The sequence below is a fragment of the Rhincodon typus genome, chromosome 5 (assembly GCF_021869965.1).
Source record: "Rhincodon typus isolate 14 chromosome 5, sRhiTyp1.1, whole genome shotgun sequence".
Classification (NCBI taxonomy): domain Eukaryota; kingdom Metazoa; phylum Chordata; class Chondrichthyes; order Orectolobiformes; family Rhincodontidae; genus Rhincodon; species Rhincodon typus.
Window position 1 is genome coordinate 20475317 of NC_063336.1, and position 18102 is coordinate 20493418.

General features: G+C 42.9%; 1 protein-coding gene across 1 annotated transcript in view; it reads left to right on the forward strand.

Annotated features, from left to right (window-relative positions):
- Positions 1 to 18102, forward strand: part of LOC109914625 (probable methyltransferase-like protein 24) — a 152113-nt gene that overhangs the window by 33567 nt on the left and 100444 nt on the right. The gene's annotated exons all lie outside the window — the stretch shown is intronic.

The following is an 18102-nucleotide window of genomic DNA, read 5'->3' on the forward strand; positions in this document are numbered from 1 at the left end:
TTATAATAGTGATATTGATGTATTGATGTTCGTATGAATGTTTATTTCAGTTTGTCTATGTTCACAGTCTTCTTCATTCTGTACCCCATCTGTTGTCTGTGATTCACCATTCAACTTAACTACAGTCGAAATCTCCCTGTATGGGATGTCCTGTTGGTCAGTCTTCTCCATGTGGTGAATCCAGAGGTTAGAAAGACATTGTTACACAATGTCATCAGAGGGTTGTGAACTCTCTACCCTAGAGGACTGTGGATGCTCTCTTGTTTAGTATATTCAAGGCTGAAGTAGATTTTCGGTTCATCAGAGAAGAAAGGAAAATAGGGAAACGGTGAGAAAGTGGAGATGAGGAACAAAATCAACCATGTTTCTATGGAAAGGCAGAGCAGGTGCAACAGGTCCTTATGGTCTACAACTGTTCCTATTTGTTTTGTTCTTCTGTTCTTCTGCTTTTAGGAAACAAGCAAGAAAGCCTGTCCAAAGCTCCCCAGATTATATAAATTCATACTACATTTTATGTAACTTCATCCTGCAGCATCCCCATGGAACAGTTGGTGCAGATATACAGCAGTATGTGGCACAAGATGGTACCTGGCCACTTCAGACCTACAGCCCAGAGGACTCAACGTTGAGTTCTCCAATTTCAAATAACCTTCCCACCCATCCCCTGGCTCCCCACCCGGCCCTGCCTCCTCCCTTCCATTCCACCTCTGACTCTCCCTTCCAGCCACCAATTGGATTTATCCCTCCCATCAACCAACCAAGTCGTACCTACCACCAGTGTCCACCTATCACCACCCCTTCCCTCCCCCCTCTTTATCTACAGCTCCCCCTACCCCCACATCCAGTCCTGAAGAAGGGTAATACCCGAAACGTTGACTGTTCCTTTCCTCCAGATGCTGCCTGGCCTGCTGTGTTCTTCCAGCCCCCTGTTTGTCCACTTTAGACATTGTTTGCTGAAAGAATCCTTCATAAATCAATTGTCAGAGCTGACACATTTTGTTTAGTCCCAGAGGTATCCAATATGCCCAATCTCTTTTCCAAACGAAGCAGTGACCCCACCTCTGGCATACAGCGAAGCATAATTAGCCATCATTTCTCCATAATCTGTCTCGTATTAAAAGGAATACCTTCCAAAATCAATCACTTTAGTTTTGGTTGACCTTATTGTGTATGGTCCTGATGTGATTATTGTGATAGTTTTCAGTGTCTTCTCTCAGTGAAGATGTGGAATGTGTTGGACTGGGAGGAGACCCGATGTAGGTGACATCTCTAGATGGAGATGTTCCACTGGCTCCTTGTGCAGAAACCTCCTTACACTGAACCAATAGATATCTCTTCATCACTGAGCTGGTGGAAGTTGTAACATAGCAGATGCAACAGCCTAGTGGTATTATTGCTAGACTATTAATTGAGCAACCCTGGTCATGTTCTGGGAATCTGAGTTCACATATCTGCTGTTGCAGATAGTAAAAATTCAATTTTAAAATTTGAAATTAACCAGAGTGACCTTGAAACTGTTGCCAGTTATCAGGGGGTAAGCCCATCTGGTTCACTAATGCCCTTTAGGGAAGAAAACTGCCATCCTTACCTGGACTGGATACATGTGACACCAGACCCACAGCGCAGTTGACTCTGAACTGCCCTCTGAAATATACTAACAGCCCCTTCAGTTGAATCGAAACAGCTAAGTGAAAAGAAATGAAACTGGGCAGGTTACCTAGCATTGATAATAAATGCTGACCTTGTCAGTGAAACCACATCCCATCAATGAATTTTTAAAAAAAACATGGCTGTAGTTATTTGAAAAGATGAGCTGGGTGAAAACTGTATGACTGTTCCAGTTGCTTAAAGGGTGGAACATTGTATCAGAGTTTTAGGAATGATAAGGGGGAGTGGGTTTTTATCTTATAGACTGCACAAAGAATCAGTACAGGCAGAATGGCATCCTCCTATACTGCCTGGTTTCCTGATTCCGAAGGGAAGTGTCCACAGCCTGAGGACCAGAAGTGTGACTAATGCTGGCTATGGCCTTTCCTGAACAACTCATGCAATGTCTGGAAATCTGACTGCTGGGTAAATCTCAGCTGCTGGGAGACTGAACTCATCCTCCTGAGTTAGAAACTCTTCAAATCGAGCTGCAGTTGCTCTGTCTCTCTGTCTCTCTCCCCAGTGTCTCCTGAGTGAAGAATTAAAGAACAAAGAATACACACTGTCTTAGAGGGGTTACTCGTTCAGTTTTAGTGATTTCGCTCCAGTATGCTTGTGCTTTTTCAGGGAGTGAATGCTGAGAAGATGGATCTGAGGGAAAATTTGCACCATCCAAATGTTGAAGCTAGCAGCCGCCTTCAGGAGCTGCAAAGGCCCTGTGCAGTGGGATGATAACCACACCTTCCACACCCACTGGCAATGGGTGTTAACAATTCACAGCTCAAAGTCAAGACTGTCTGGAGTGACGGAATTTTTTTGAACCTTACTCTTTCTGGCTCAAAGATAGGTGTTTCCCCCATTCATCGATGAAAGTAAACATGAGTGTGTTTGTACACTAGGAATGTGTGTGTGTGTGTGTGTGTCCTTGTCAGATTGCAGTGTCCTGTCCCTTCAATGATGTTATATGAAATATTAACCAATGTAATAAATACTCTCCTCCCTTGACTACCCTGAAAATAGCAAATTTCACTGCGACCTCCATTGGAGTGTGGGAGTCAGCCCTTGAAAATATTCGCACGACTTCACCCCACCTCCTCAAGCTGGGCGATAATGTTTCAATCTTTTTATTCTAAAAGCAACTTCTTCTTAAAATTTGAGTTTTTAAAACAAAAAAAAATTCAAGAGAACATCTCACTGGTGAGATGTCGCCAGTAGACTCTGCAGCCAAACAAGAAGCTTTTTAGCATGGAGTCCGTCGGTGCAGTATCAGTTCACTGCCAGCTGGTGGCACACTCATGCTTCCTAAATGGCACAAAGCACAATCCATCCATGCATCTAAGACACTGAGGCAGGAGGATCGCTAATAGATGGCTTTGGGGCACAAATGTTCAAGTGTTTCCAATAGTGCTGTTAGTAAGCCAAGAGACGTTGAAGTTCCTTTTGGCACTCTGATTATGAATCTCCATGTGGTTCCTGTGTCAATCCCTTTAATAAAAACAAATAAATTCTGTACAGGAGTCCTCCTTGAATCTGTCACCCATTGAGCAAAAGATAATGCACTGAGAAATTTGGCCCTTTTGACTTGTGCAGAGCAGTTATAGAAAGATATCCTTGTATCCTTCAGGGTGAAAGTTGGGGCTGGACAAGAGGAAGAGTAGATCTCCTATACAATCTATCGATCAAGTTGGGTTAAAAATGTTCACATTTTAATTTTTTACACCTATTATTTGGTATGAGGTTAACAAAGAAAAACAACAATTTATAAAATATAATCTCACAAATCATAGCCTGCAAAAAGAGAAGCAGACAAAAAAGAAAGCAACTATTCCTGCAGCACAAAAACAGAAACATAAAAAATATCCCACTGCAGGAGGCCAGTCCTCATTATTGTATTATCTGGAAATGAGAGCATCATTACACAAATGTGATGGATGGCTCACACATATTAATGAGAAAGGGAAGGACTGAACTGAAAAACATCAGCTAAAGGCAGAATGCATTATTAGTTTTGGTTCCCGTGCTGCCTTACATTGTGAAGCAATTGTACAATGTGAAGTTACACTCTGAGGGACTCTCAGTGTGAATTCTGAACTCCAGAGTAAATAATGGCCAAGGGCTCCCTGACTGATTGCTGGAAGTAAGATCAGAGTATGCTTCACCTGATGCATTCGCTGCATATCAGTGTGTCTCTTCCCCTCACCACATTACCTTCTTCCCCTCACTGCCTTCCCTCCCCCCTCTCCAATTTCTACTAAAGAGACATTCCTTCAATCCACTACATGTTTGAATACACAATGTCACATCACTCTGATGGCAATCATCATGTGAATGAATGGACTTCATTTGGCCAGCCCTGTGAGAATGGACTTAAAGGCAGGAGCATGTAAAACGATAGCAACACAGAGGGAGCGGGATTGTGACTGAGCCTGTAGACAGCCAATTGAACACACACACACAGACACCTACACACACACACACACACACACACACACACACACACACACAGGGACAGAGAGAGAAAGACACACACACAGACACACACACACACACATACAGAGGCACACACACAGACAGGGACAGAGAGAGACACACACACAGAGACGGACAGAGACACGAACACACACAGACACACACACATACAGACACACACACACACACATGCCCATCAAAGCTCCCTTGGAGCACTCTGGTTTGTCTGTGAACAGGAATACTTCAATTATCTGCCACCCCCACAAAAGTTCCTCCAGGTATGTGCAAGGTTCCCGGAAAACTCTCAGGAGAAAAAGTCCGGAAATACTCCCAGAATTGTGACAGTTGACACAAGATTGTAATCTCTATGAATTACAAAGCCACACGTCAGTGCATGAGCCATTGTGATAAGTGAATCCTGGAGCACCCATGATGCCCTTACTGTTAACCAGAGGGGGATAAGGAAAAGGCTGTGGGGAATGTCTACTGTCTAAGAACCTGGCAATTGGGCAAAGGATATTTCACCAAGTTAAGTAAAAACCTGCATATTTCTGCAATGACAACCACCCGGAGTATCTAGGCATGTTCACTTGATGTTCGCTTGATAGCAATACAGAGGATGTTATAGGCCTGAATCACAGCAGTGTTACAGCATAGAAGGAGGCCCTTCAGCCCATTGAGCATCATTATCAAGTGTCAATCTCCTGCTTTCTCCCATCCAAGGAATGATCCATTAGCCTGTTGAATAGGAGAAGTAAATGTGCCCCCATCACACATCTAGGCAGTGCATTCCAGACCTGAACTATTTGTTGAGTGAAACAAAAATTCTCACCTTGCATTTGCTTCTTTTGTGTATCACTCTAAATCTGTGTTCTCTGTTTCTTGACCCTTTTACAAGCAGGAGCAGGTTCTCTTAATATCCTTTCTTCAGCTCACTTGTGATTTTGAAAACCTCTATTAGATCTCCTCACAGCCTTCTTCTCTCAAGGAGAACAGTCCCAACTTCTTCAACCTATCCTTGTAATTGAAATTTCTCATTCTGAACCATTCTTGTGGATTATTTCTGCATTCTCTTCAATGCATTCACATCCTTCCTATGTCCCTGCTAATAAAGCCAAGGACACTGAAAGTTTTATTAACTGTTGTCTCCACTTGCCTTGCCACCTTCAGTGACCTGTGCACAGAAACACCCAGGTCCCTCTGCTCCTACACCCCCTGCAGAATTATGTCCCCGGTTTTACATTGTCTTTTAACAATCTTCCAAACAAAGTGCATCACCTGATACTTCTCTGCATTGAACATCACTGGTCACCTCTCCAACCACTGCACCTACTTGTCAATGTCCTTTTGAAGTTCCACATTGTCCTCGCTCACAGCTTACAATTCTTCCAAGTGGATTGTTGACCTCTTAAAAAAAAATCCAGTGCGCTACTGATATTATTCTTTCATAGAATGTGGGCATCGGCAGCAAAGCCGGCAGTTGTTGCCCATCCCTATTTGCTCTTGGATGCAGTGGCTTGCCAGGCCATTTCAGAGGTTAGTTAAGAAACACACTGCCTGGAGTCACAAGTGGGCCTGAGTCGTTAGGGATAGCAGATTTCCTTCCCTAAAAGGGCCTGTATGAATGTAAAGATGTCTTTCCTTTGCAGTCCCCTCCTTGCCTTCCTGAGCTCTACTATATCTGTTTCAGTCATATCAACCACTCCCTATGGCTGGTTCAATAGGTTGGACAATGGCAGGAGATGCTGTGTAAGACATCGCAGGCACCCAGCTCCTGTCGTCCATCAGCTTTGGCTGTGAAGGAGAAATTGGTCAAACTTGGTTTGTATTCACTTGAACATCGAAGGCTGACGGGCGACTTGATAGAAGTTTATGAGAGGCATGAGCGTGTTTTTCCTCAGGGTAGAAATGTCAAGTACAAGGGACATAGGTTTAAGGTAAGATGGGGTGATGAGAAAGGAAATGTGAGAGACAAGCCTACTGCTGAGGGTGGTAAGTACATAGAACATAGAACAGTACAGCACAGTACAGGCCCTTTGGCCCACGATGTTGTGCCGAACTTTTACCCTAAACCTAAGGTCCATCTAACCACCACCCCTACCTCATACTATCATCCATATGCCTATCTAATAGCCACTTAATGCCCCTAATGAGGCTGACTCCACTACCCTCTCCGGCAATGCATTCCACGCCCCTACCACTCTCTGAGTAAAGAACCTACCTCTGAGGTCTCCCCTTTATCTAACTTCACTCACTTTAAAACTATTTCCCCTCGTAATAGCTACCTCCACCCTAGGAAAAGTCTCTGGCTGTCCACTCTATCTACACTCTGATCATGGAATGTGCTGCCCAGAGGAGGTGGTGGAGGTGGATACAAAAGCAACATTTAAGAGGCATCTTGGCAGATATAGGAATAGAGGGATATGGACTGTGTAAAGGGCCAATAGGCTTTCCCTTTAGAAAGACATCATGTGTTGGTGCAGGCTTGATGGGCCATAGGGCTGTTCTTGTGCTGCACTGTTCTTTAATGAATGGGCAGAAAGTCAGGCGTGTCAGTAACATCTGAACCACCCAGTCACAAAATATGTCTGGCAATGCACAACATGAAGATCCCCCTGCCCTGTGCACACCAAATCCAACAGGATGTAGCCGACACAAAATGGAAGATCAGCAAATTCTTACTGACAGTATTAGCGAGGTAATGCTGACATGTAGACAAATGGGATTTTGCTGCCTAATTCCTATTCAGTGCAGGAAACAGAAGAATAAAATTGAGCAAAAGTCTTTTTGCATAAAGAGCACAACTTGTTTATTGCATAAATCAAATCTATAACGTATTTGAATGAATTTCTTCCCTGAAAGACTACTAACATTTCACGGATGCAAGAGTGGTTGACAATTTGATTAGTAAGGGCTTTCCAACACATCATCCTGCTTGCTCAATCCAGGTAAGTGCTTTGCTTTGAACATTTTCAGCTGATCTTTCTTCCTGCTAATAGGAATGAGGATCATTCCTTCCTGAAACAAGATGTACTCTCTCTGCCTTCAGTGCCTCATCAATTATAATACACGTCAGAATGTGTTACTCATTCTGTCAGTGGATGCAAATTGGAATCAAGGGACTTCCTTCTGGAATTACATTCAGGGAAAATAGCACCAAAACATCTCTTCAAATGATCCAAATAAATTGACTGGAAAACAGGGGTAATATTCTGCGAGTCTGAATTTTTTAACAGTAGTAAATTGATATCCAAACACTGTTGTGTGTCTGTCATAAGTGTCTGGGTATTGATGCTATAAAAGATGGAGCAACTGGGATGGTAAATGTATTGTTCATGTTTTTTTTCCAAGATTCTACAATGTTCCCAGTGCATTGGAAGCTGTCAAATACACCATCACTACTCAGGAAAGGAGTTGAGAGCAAGATCAGGTAACAGGCCTGTTACCATGACATCAGTCATTGGGAAAATACTGGAAGTTAATTTTAGTGAAGTCTTAGTGACACACTTAGAAAATCACAGTATGGTGAGACACATTCAGCATGGGTTATGAAAGGCAAATTGAGTTTGACGAATTTATTCACCATTTTGAGGATGCAATTAATCTTCCCGCTAATCTTTCTTGCTGCTGCATGGATATACCAGGTTGTTTCTGGAAACGGAACACTGATCAATGTGTGTGGAGTTTCCCAGCGGCTGCAAGGACACATAGCTCAGTGGGAACGTCAGGTGCAACAAGCAATGGAAACCAGCAGATGCAATGGATTTCCAAAAGGCACTTGATAAGCTGAGGTAAGGGCAGCGCAATGGCTCCGTGGTTAGCACTGCTGACTCACGGTGTCAGGGTCTCTGGTTCGATTCCACTGTCGGATCACTGTTTGTGTGGAGTTTGCATATTGTCTGTGTGGGCTTCTGCCAGGTGCTCCCATTTCCTCCCTCAGTCTAAAGATGTGCAGGCTAGGTGAATTGGCCATGCTAAATTACCCATAGTGTTCAGGGATGTGTAGGTTAGGTGTGTTTGCCGTGGGAAATACAGGGAAGGGTAGGGGGATGGGTCTGCATGGGATGCTTTGTAGAGGGTCAATGTGGACTTGATGGACCAAATGGCCTGTTTACACACTGTGTGGAAGTCTGTGAGGTGAGAGTGACTGCCATTGGCATCAAGGCAGCAGTTGACAAGTTATCAAGGAGCCGTAGCAAAACTGGATCAATGGGTGTTGGGGAAATCTCTCTGCTGGTTGGAGTCATACCTGGTACAGGGGAAGATGGTTGTGGTTTTTGGAGGTCAGCCATCTCAACTCCATGGCACCTCTGCAGGAGTTCCTCAGGGTAATGTCCTCAGCCCAACCATCTTCAGCTGCTTCATCAATGACCTTCCCTGCATCATAAGTTAGAAGTGGGGATTCTCTCCGATGATTGCACAACGTTCAGCACCATTTGCAACTCCTCAGATACTGAAGCAGTCCATGTTCAAGTGCAACGTGATCTGGACAGTATCCAGGCCTCGGCTGACAAGTCGCAAGTAATATTTATGCCATACAAATGCCAGGCTATGACCATCTCCAATAAGAGACAATCTAACCACCGCCCCTTGACAATCAATGGTATTACAATCATTTAAACTCCCACTATGTTCAAACTGAGGTTGACCATTGACTGGAAACTGAACTAGACTCACCACATAAACACAGGGGCACAGTGCAACAGTTCAGTGGCTAGCACTGCTGCCTCACAATGCTAGGGACCTGGGTTTGAATCCATCCTTGGAGTTTGCATATGCTCCTTATGTCTGTGTGGATTTCCTCTGGATACGCTGGTTTCCTCCCACAGTCCAAAGATGTGCATGGCCATAGGATATGCAGAGTTACAGGGATAGAGTTGGGGGTGTGGGTCTAGGTGGGGTGTTCCTTGAGGGTTGATGTGGACTCAATGGTCTGAATGGCCTGCTTCCACACTGTATGGATTCTATGATTCTACAAGAGCAGGATGGGAGCTAGAAATATTGTGGTGCGTAACTCATCTCCTGACTCTCCAAAGACTGTCCATCATTTACAAAGTACAAGTCAGGAATGTGAGGGAATACTGCCCACTTGCCTGGATGGGTGCAGCTCTAACAACACTGAGAGGAATGGCATTATTTGTTGATGCTGTGTTCACAACTCCTCCATTCAGCCCAGGTCAGTCTCCAGCAGAACCTGGAAAGTATCTAGACTGGAGAGGCCGTATGTGTCACATAAAACAAAAGAAAGCCCAGTCACTATTCTTAATTAGGAGCAGCACTGTCACCACTGTGTCCTCCATCACAGCTCTCATCACTGACCAGTAGCTGAACTTGACCAACTACCTCAACACTATGGCTGCTTAAGCAGAGTAAAGTCTGGATACTCTGTGAAAGGTGGCTCAGCTTCTGCCCCCAAAATAAGCCTCAATGCCATCAATATGGCAGTTAGGAATCTGATGGAATAAAGGTAAAATCATTGTCCTAATGGACAACAGGGCTGCTGTCTCATTACAGAAAGGCAATTGGTTGTGGGGCACCACACCTCAGGTAAGGGGAGAGGGTCCTGCATCGTAACCTCAGTTGGTGCGAGAATTGAACCCACACTTTTGGCATTGCTCTGCAACAGGAACCAGCTGTCTCCAGCCAACTGACCCTCCCATCCATAACACTAAACTAAACCTGTGCAACTGCAACGAAACTTTAGCTGCTCAACACTATCCAGGACAGAACAATATGCTTAACCGACGCACTGGCACTGTACCTAATATCCACCTTCATCAGCTCAGTGTGTACCATCTGCAAGATGCCATGCAACAACTTACCAAGGTCACAATGAGAACAATTCCCTCTCTTGCAAACCTTGCCACTGAGAAGATCAGGGCAATAATGTCATGGCAAAACTATCACAGCCACATTCCTCTCCACATCACAAACCATTCAGACTTGTAACCACCATTCCTCCTTTGTTGCTGGCTCAGTTTCCTGGAATTTCCCACATGGTGGGAATGTTTTCACTGCACAGACTGCAGGCATTTGAGGAAAAGGTCACCAGCCTTTCAAGGCAACTAAGGGAGGGGGCAGTCAATACAGATTTGTCAGCATCACTTACACCCCAAGGTTTATTTTTGTAAATAAAGCACAAGTTAACATGCATGAAATGTGTCTGTCAAGTCAAATGCAGAAAGAAAAATCATAAGCTCTGCAAATATGTCAAGCTATCTTTAAGAACTGGATTTCTTCAATAAACAGCTTGCTAACTTGCTGGTGTCTGTAGAAGCTGTGCTGTAGAAGAGAGTGTGGCAGGATGTTGTGGGAAGATTTGGCATCAATTGAAATGAATTTGTAAAGTGTAATGAGGTGATTTAAAGCTTGAAATTCTTTGCTGGTTGAATCCTTTCAATCTCAAGTGCCTTATCTTTCTAATTCAGTAGGATTCATGCATCACTCTTCCCTGAGTGCTCCATCAGGGAATGAGGCCAATCATCTCTGGATGGCTAAGTATTACATGAAACAAGTTGTGCTCTTTAGTAACTCTCCCTCATGTATTGAATAAAGAAGCAATCATTTAGTGCTGCTACTGTCTAACTCATTCTTGCCTCACTCTATACTTGGCTGCTTACATCAGATCATTTACTGCATGAACAGTTCAAACCCCCCAGGGTAAGTACATTACATTGCTTCACAAAGTTCTCTAGACTTTTCCCACCTGTTTTCTTTTACTTATTCATCCATGGGAAGTGGATACCACTGACTAAACCAGCATTTATGGCCTGACCTGACCCAAATTTGTCCAGATGGCAGCTAACATCAGCTACGTTTGCCATACATGAAGATTAAAGCAACATGAAGATTAAAGTCACCTATGACTAATGCACTGCTTTTTGACATGCCCCCATTATCTCCTGATTTAGTCTCTTTCCCTCAGAACAGCTGCTGCTAGGGGTCCTTTAGACCACTCACACCAGTGTCTTCCTTGTGTTGTTATTTTTTACCTGCACCGTATGGATTCTATATTCAAGATCATTTCTTGCTATTGTTTTTATTCCATCCCTAATCAATAACGCAACCTCACCACCCTGCTCTTCCTGCCTGTCTTTTTGAAAAGTCATATATCATAGAAACATAGAAGACAGGATCAGGAGGAGGCCATTTGGCCCTTTGAGCCTGCTCTGCCATTCTTCACAATTATGGCTGATCATCTAACTCAACACGGTAATCCTGCTGTCTCCCCATAACCTTTGATTCCATTTATCCCAAGTGCTATATCTAGTTGCCTCTTGAATACATTCAATGTTTGTGAATAACTGGGGATCCAGCATTGATCCCTGTGGCACCCCATTACTTACTGCCTGTCAATTTGAAAAGGACTCATTAATTCCTTCTCTTCGGTTCCTCTCTGACAACCAGGTTCCTATTCTATCTCAATACACTTCTCCAAATCCCATGCGCTTCAATCTTGCATATTAATCTCTTATGTGGGACTTTGTCAAACGCTTTCTGAAAGTCCAAATATACTACATCGACTGGCTCTCCCCTTGTCAACGCTACTAGTTTCATCTTCATAGAATTCCAACAGATTTGTCAAGCATGATTTCCCCTTCATAAATCCATGCTGACTCTGTCTGATCCTGCCACTGCTTTCTAAATGCTCTGCTATAAAATCCTTGACAATGGATTCGAGAATTTTCCCCACTACCAATGTTTTGTTCTGAATATTTTGTTCCCAGCTTTGATGCCCTTGTCACCAAATCCCTGAAATGGCTAGAAGATCTTACCCCTTAATCACTCTCTGTGGCATTAATTCATCAATCTTATTCCAAATATTATATGCATTCAAGTAAAGAAGCATTAATTTTAGCCTTTTTACCCAATTATTTCCCTGTTGACCCAACTGGCTGCTTTTTTTTTCTGTTTATATACTCAAGATACTGTGGGTATCACATCCGAATATCTGCCCTGAACATTAATTTCAGTGGAAATTTCAGCTGTACCCCAAAGACCAATTTCAAATGCATTTTTGGGTGCAATTTCCCTCAAAGCAGAAACTCCATTCCAACGTTATAATAACTAGCCCATACTGCGCTGGGCGTAAGAGTTGCAAGGCAGGACACAATGAATACTGTACTGACCGAGAACTGTCTTCCAACCATTTATTGAGCATCACACAGAACAGTGCTGAGAAGCCGCATTACAATACAGGCTTTGTTGAGCAATTTTCAACACAACATAATTTTGTGGATGAAAGAATGTTGTTGTTCATTATCACTTGTGCCAAATGAGTCGCTTCCTTCTGTATAATTAATGAGACTTGGCTCCTGCTCCGTGGTTACTGATGACAATTATTACAAGCTGCTGCTGGGGGTGGTTGCAGGGAGAGGGGTTGATGTGGGTAATAATTGCAGTTTTTATGTGGAGCTGAAGAGAAGCCAACTAACTGCAAGAGAAAATCCAGCAGTTCTCAATTCCCTATGGGCCATTTGCAGCAATTACTCACATGGCTTTCAGTTTTAATGAATAGGCAGTTGTTTGGTGTGATTGTGTGTGTTTGTTGGTTCAGCAACAGAATTACAGGTTTATGAGATGCCAGCCCTTCCTTAAACAAATCCAGAACTATCCACAGCTAAAAGAAATAATCAAATGCAGCACAACACTGGTCTGTGTGCATTTCGGATGGAAGCAAATTATTAATGTTGCCATCCAGCTGCTTTCTCACACAGTTACATTACAATCAGAGCTGTTAGTGCCAAAGCTACATTTTACAGCCAGAAGCAAGTCTGAGATACCTCAGGTAACTCACCTTAAATGTTCCTGAGGATGTGGATGTGACATAAGGAGGATATGTCATCTCCCCAGTACTAAGTTATAGAGTTGTATAGCACAGAAACAGACCTTTTCGTCCAACCAGGCCAGACCGCTCATGATCCCAAACTAAAGTAGTCCCACCTGCCCACTCCTGGTCCATACCCCTCCAAACCTTTCCTGTTCATGTACTTATCCAAATGTCTTTTAAGGATTGTAATTGTGCCCACATCCACCACTTCCCCAAGCAGTTCATTCCACGCGAATCACACTCTGTGTAAAAAAACTTGCCCCTCATGTCTTTTTTAAATCTCTCTCCTCTCACCTAAAAATGTGCCCCCTAGTCTTAAATTTCTCATGCTAGGGAAGAGACACCTCCCATTAACCCTATCTATATCCCTCATGATTTTATAAACATCTGTAAGGTCACCTCTCAACCTCCTACGCTCCATTGAAAAAAGTTTTGGCCGCCCTGTTATAAGAAAGACGAAGTTAAACTGGAAAGTATGCAAAGAAGATTTGCGAGGACGTTGCCTGGACTTGTAGGCCTGAGTTATAGGAAGAGGTTGGCCAGGGTAGGACTTTATTCCTTGGAATGTAGGAGAATGAGGATGACCTTATTGAGGTGTATAAAATTATGAGAGGCATAGATAGGATGAATGCCTATCCAACCGTTCCTTAAAACTCAAACCTTCCATACCCGGCAACATCCTGGTAAATCTCTTTTGAACCCTCTCCAGCTTAATAATACCCTACCTATAACTAATGGATGTCACTGAGCTGTCTCAGCAGGACATGCTGAACGGGGAGAGAGATCAACAGCAGATGCTCAATATACCTTTAAGTAACATGCTCATGATACCATTTCTGTAGAATGGCATGTGACCTAATGGTGTTAAGCTCACAGTCTCCATCTTACTGGGTTCTGTTCTCCTGCAGTATTGAGGGAAGTGTGCTCCAGCACACCTGAATTGCTTCACTTGAGCCCAGACTCCCAAGTGCTTGTGATTTTAATGTATATTTGTAGATACCAGGCCCTGTAATACAAGTTCATTGATTTTTTTTATTAGAGTCATAGAGCAATGCAGCATGGAAACAGGCCCTTCAGCCCAAACTAGTCCATGCTGACCATGGTGCCCAGTCAGCTAGTTTCAATTGCCTGCATTTGATCCATATCCCTCTAAACACTTCTCATCCATGTACCTATCCAAATGTTTTTTAAGTGTTGCTATTGTGCCTGCCTCAACCATTTGCTCTGGCAGCCCATTCCATTTACGCACCACTCTCTGCGTGAAGAAGTTGCCCCTCAGGTCCTTCTTAAATATTTCCCCTCTCACCTTAAACCTATGCCCTGTAGTTTTCAATTCCCTATCACTGGGAAAAAGACCATACACATTCATCCTGTCTATGCCCCTCATAATTTTATACACCTCAATAAGGTCACCCCTCATTCTCCTACGTTCCAAGGAATAAAGTCCTATCCTGACCAACCTCTCCCTATAACTCAGGCCTACTAGTCCTGGCAACATCCTCGTAAATCTTTGCACACTTTCCAGTTTAACTATGTCTTTCTTACAACAGGGTGATCAAAACTGCGTACAATATTCCAAGTGCGGCCTCACCAATGACTTATACAACTGTAACATAACATCCCAACTCCTATACTCAATGCCTCAACAGGTGGAAGCCAGCATACTAAATGCTTTCTTCACCATCCTGTCGAACTGTGATGCCACTTTCAACAAACTATGTACGTGTACTCCTAGGTCCCTCTGTTCCGCAATACTCCTCAGGACCGCACTATTTATTGTATAAGTCTTACCTTGGGTTTGACTTTCCAATGTGCATCTGTATTGAATTGCATTTGCCAATTCTCAGCCCACTTGCCCATCTGATCAAGATCCCTCTGTAATTTTTGATAACCTTCCTCGTTATCAACGATACCTACTAATTTTGTATCATCCGCAAACTTACTAATCATGCTTTGTACATTCACATCCAGATTATTTATGTAAATAACAAGTAACAAAAGTGCCAGCACCGACCCCTGCAGAGGTCTCCTGTACTACTGTGTAGTAGATAGTGTGCACAGATCTTACGACCATAACTATTCATGAGACTCAAGCCATACACACTGTGGTTAGAACAAAAGAGCCAAGGGACCGTGTTCTTCAAAGGCAGAGAACTACCACAACCAGAGATCCAGTCACAAATACCTGGGTATCAGCAAACGTTTCTAAGACATACAATCATCCCTGGTTGTATGAAGCCATTACTGATCACGCTGCTACATTGTAAAGAATAGAAGCCAGCTCAAACCAACAAACAATGCACCAATCATACACACTGACAATAATGATTCTGTGATGATGCTGAGTGATTGCAATCAGTGGCCAGACAACCAATTTGTTAACCAAGGATAATATGTACCTCTCCTGATAGTTATAAGATCACCAGTTCAGGATGAGTGACCAAACCTCCAAAATGTTATACCAAATTTTGAATTATTAATCTTGTTGTGTCTGTACAATTGTTGAATGCATGGTATGTGCCTCTGCACAGCATTCCCCTTTTCCCAAAGAAATCTCAGCACAGCATTCCCCTTTTCCCAAAGAAATCTCAGCAGATATATGTAGTTGTGCAGAGGCACAGACCATGAATTCAACAATTGTACAGACACAACAAGATTAATAATTCAAAATTTGGTATAACATTTTGGAGGTTTGGCAACTCATCCTGAAATGGTGTCCTTGTACCTTTAAAGGACATGTCCATGATGTTTTCACTGTGTCACTGCAGCTTGTGATCTAATAGTATAAAGTTCACAAGCTCCATCTTAATGATTCTGTTTTGTTGCAACATGATAAGTTTTGGGAAATGTATTACAGTATATCCGAATTGCTTAGCTTGCACAAGTACCTAAAGATATCAGTTACTGTAATAAAGGTTCATTGCATTCTTCTGTACTGGGCGATCCATATCTTATCTTCATGTTACAGGGCAAATGCAAATATCAAAGCATGATTGTACTAGACCAGTTAATGATGCCACATCATGACATTGTGTCATATAACATCTTACACCCAGAGGTCATGGCCAATGTTGGTACCAAGAACATAGATAAAATAAGGGATGAGAGTCTGCAAGCAGAAAATGGTGAGTTAAGAAATAAGTTAAAAAGCAGGACCTCAAAGGTAGTAACTTCATGATTATAGCCAGTGCCAAGTGCTGATGAGGTCAGGAATAGGAGAATTGACCAGATGAATACATGGCCTGAGATAGGGTATGAGGGAGGAATTTTGGTTCCTGAGGTATTGGGAGTGATTATGGGGACAATGGGACATGCTGGATGGGTTACATCTTAGCCTGTCCAAGCCCAACATCCTCAAAGGGACATTTGCTAGTCAGAGTGTAAACAAGAGTGGCTGGAGGATGGGAACCTGAGTGGGGTGTCACAAGAGCGGGAAGGAATTAGAGAGAGAAATGAAAGCTTGAAAAATAGAAAGTGAAAAAGAAAGGCGGAGGAAAGCAGGTTTGGCATCAAAAGGGCCATAGCCCAAAATGGACAAAAATGTCAAAACAACAAATTTAAAGGTACAATATTTGAATATCCAGAAAATTTGCAACATGGTAGAAAAACTAACAGTGCTAGTAGTTGTAAATGGGTATGATTTGATGGCAATTATGGAGACATGGTCATAAGGTCAGTGAAGCTGAGAATTGAATATCCAGGGGGTATTGAATATTTAGTAATGTCAGGGAAAAGGGAGAAAAGAGGTGGGATGGCGTTGTTAGTAAAGGATGAAGCCAGTGTAAAAGTGTGGAAGGATATTGGCGCAGGAAAGCTAGCTGTAGAATAGGACTGGTGGGCCTAACTAGCAACAAAGGATAGAAAGCATTAGTTGGAGTTGTCTATAGGTCTCCAAACAATTAGGTAGGGGACAGAATTAAAAAGAAAATTAGAGAAGTATGTAACAAGGCTGCTGCAGTAACCATGGGAAAATATACTCCAGATATAGACAGGACAAACAACATTAGCAACAATACTGTGGTGGATGAATTCCTGGAACATGTACAGGAATATTTTTAAAACCAGTTAAGAGCTGACAAGTGTCCTTGGGAAAATGTCCTGATATTTGAGATCCACTACTCCTGGTCATCACAACTTATAAAACTGCAGGCCAGCACCAGCACTCAGCCCCTCCTAATCCACTGGATATCAGCAAACCTCTTCACTTCTGGAAACTGAAACCTTTTTAAAATGAGGGTAATCTCGAGCTCATCTCAGTGGGAACACCTTCCTCTCGCACCAACAGTGCTATCTACAATATCCCTTCTGCTGTAACTCTAACTTTTGGAGCTGGGAGAAGGGAGTAGCAATATGACTGCCAGCATTTCCATTCACTAGGTAACAAGGAGCCTCTCTCTATTGTTAAGATGTAGGAACCGATGTAGGCCATTTGGGCCACCAGATCTGCTCTGCCATTCAATGAAATCATGGCTGATTGGATAATCCTCAAGTCTACTTTTCTGCTATATCCCCTTTATACATGTTTCCCTTGTCGATTGAAAACCTGTCTGTCTCAGCCTTGAATATACCTTAATGACCCAACCTCTACAGCCCTCTGTGGTAAAGAATTTTACAGATTCACTATCCTCTGAGGCAAAAACGTTCCCCTCATCTCAATCTTAAATAGACAACTCTTTACAATGAGATATTGCTCTCTGGTCTTAGCCTCTCCCACAAGAGGAAAAAACCTCCCCCAGTCTATCCTGTCAAGCCCCTAAGAACGCAATATAGTTCAATATGATCTTCTCTCACCCTATGAAACCCCAAGTCCAACCTCCTCAACCTCTCCTAATGAGAAAATCCTTCCACACCTGGAATCAGCTGAGCGAACCTTCTCTGGACTGCCTCCAATGCTGGTATATCTTTTCTTCGATCAACTATCACAGTATTCCAGGTGTGGTCTGACCAGTGTCTTGCACAATTTTAGTAAAACTTTTATACTCAATTCTCTTTGAAGTAAAGGCCGACTTTCCATTCACCTTCCAATTACTTACTGAGCTTAGATACTTGTTTTTGTTTGTGATTTATGCACAGGACCACAAATGCCCCTGCGCTGAAGTTTTCTGCAGTCTCTCGCCATTTATATTATATTCCACTCCTCTATTCTTCCTGCCAAA